Genomic DNA, 2,500 nt, shown 5'->3' on the forward strand with positions numbered 1-2,500 from the left:
TTATCAACATAAATTCAGTCTATATTTCATCATATCGTAGAGTTTCTATATATCCCTTTCATACCCAATTTATTGTTTTCGTGCCAAATTTGTCTCAATTTTTTACGATTGATATCGTGTAAGACAGTTTACCCCCAAAACAAAATAACCAAATAAGGTGTGCATGACGACCTTAAATTTTGATCATAACATAAAAAAAAAAATTATTGACAATGGGTATGGAAGGATAAATTAGCTTTATCACTCCCTTTCAAGCTTTAAATTAGATTAGTGAATGGCGATCTTGTCTTTGTTATTAGATATAGGATGCTGTTTAGAATGGTATATGATTGTAAATATGGGTTACAAGCGTTTGTATTTTTTTTTCTCAGTGTCCATAGACGACTTTCGAAATATCAGGGTACCATAAGTAATAGGCGTTTGATATATCTTTTATTTTTATTTTTTTTTTATTTTTTTTTTTTGGTCTTTACAAGTGCAATGCAAAGTCTGGCTGGATGTGCAATATCATAGTATTAGGATGTATTTATTTTCATATGTTGAAACCTCATTAAACCTTTACAGAGAACTTTTAGGAGTGAGTTTCATATCCGTGTGTCACCTCTTGAGGAATATGTATGTGTGTGTGTGTGTGTGTATATATATATATATATATATATATATATATATATATATATATATATATATATATATATATATATATATATATATATTTTTTTTTTTTTTTTTTTTTTTTTTTTTCTTTTTTTTTCTTTTTTTCTTTTTTTATAATCATGAAAATGTTAACACCGATAAAACAACACGACCAACATCAGCAAATGCAACGGTAATGATGAAGCTGTGATGATAACCTTTGCAAAGATGAAATAATGCCACCATACAATATGATGGCAATATAGTGATATAATTTCAACTTAAAGACAAAGAGAGGCAACCATGATGCTCATGGTGGTGAAAATGGTGATACTGATAAAGATGATAATAACTATGTTGATAATAATAAGTGATGATGATATTATCATCATTATGTCATCATTATTATTATTATTATCATTATCATCATTATCATTATTCTTATTATCATCATTATCATTATTCTTATTATCATCATTATCATTATTCTTATTATCATCATTATCATTATTCTTATTATCATCATTATCATTATTCTTATTATCATCATTATCATTATTCTTATTATCATCATTATCATTATTTTTATTATCATCATTATCATTATCATCTTCATTATCATATTCTTATTATCATCATTATCATCATTATTATCATTATTCTTATTATCATCATTATCATTATTCTTATTATCATCATTATCATTATTCTTATTATCATCATTATCATTATTCTTATCATCATCATTATCATTATTCTTATCATCATCATTATCATTACTCTTATCATCATCATTATCATTATTCTTATCATCATCATTATCATTATTCTTATTATCATTATTATCATTGCCTTTAGCCGTATTAGCATCATGCTTATTATTTTCATTATCATTATCATTATTTCTTTTGTTATTGTTATCATTATTATTACTATTTGTTGTATCATCATCATCATCATCATCATAGTATCATCATATGATAATGATAATAACAATAATATTGATAATAAGGATAATAATAATGATAATGATGGTAATGATCAGGATAATAATGATAAAGGTTAATAATGATAAGGACAATAATAACGCTGATAATGATTATAATGATAACAATGATAATGATAATAATGATATCAACACTGATAATGATGATGAAGATAGAGATATAAAAACAACAATAATAACAATGATACTAATAATAATAATAATACCAGTGTTAATGATTATAATGATGATGATGATAATAACAAAAATAATAAATATGAAAATTATGACAAAAGTAATAATAAGAAAAACAACGATAATGTCAATAAGAAGAATTAACAAAAAATAATAGCATCTATAACAATATTGATAATGATAATAATGATGATGATAAAGATAACAGTATTGATAATGATAATGATAATAACGATAATAATGATATTGATAATAATTATAATATTAATAATATTGATAATATCAATAATATTGATAATATTAATAACAACGACATATCAATAGTAATGATAATGATGTTAATAATGATAATAATGATAACAATAATAATAATTATGATAATAACAATAATGATGATAGTGATAAAAATGATAATGAAAATAAAAATAACAATAACAATAATGATAATGATAACGATAATAGTGAAATTAATTATAATGATGGTAATAAAGATGATAACGATAATCATGAGGCTAATGATATTGATAATTATAACAATCATTATAACACTGACAATGATGATGATAATGATGATAATAATAATAACAAAAACAATAATAACGATGATAATAATAATCATTCTAATAATGAAAATAATAATGATAATGATTATGAAGATAATAATATTGATGATTATGATACTAGTGA

At 22.2% G+C, this 2,500-nt stretch overlaps 1 protein-coding gene across 2 annotated transcripts in view; it reads left to right on the top strand.

Moving 5' to 3' along the window:
- The window catches only part of LOC122256436 (uncharacterized), a 49,692-nt gene extending 49,118 nt beyond the window's left edge, over positions 1–574 (top strand). For both annotated transcript variants that reach the window (XM_086539792.1, XM_086539793.1), the window contains exon 5: positions 1–574. This exon is cut by the window's left edge and continues 936 nt beyond it. The gene's annotated coding sequence lies outside the window, so the exon portion shown is untranslated.
- The last annotated feature ends 1,926 nt before the right edge of the window (positions 575–2,500 follow it).

The sequence above is a fragment of the Penaeus japonicus genome, unplaced genomic scaffold, assembly GCF_977035675.1.
Source record: "Penaeus japonicus unplaced genomic scaffold, GWHDUDI00000001_assembly GWHDUDI00000009, whole genome shotgun sequence".
Taxonomy (NCBI): domain Eukaryota; kingdom Metazoa; phylum Arthropoda; class Malacostraca; order Decapoda; family Penaeidae; genus Penaeus; species Penaeus japonicus.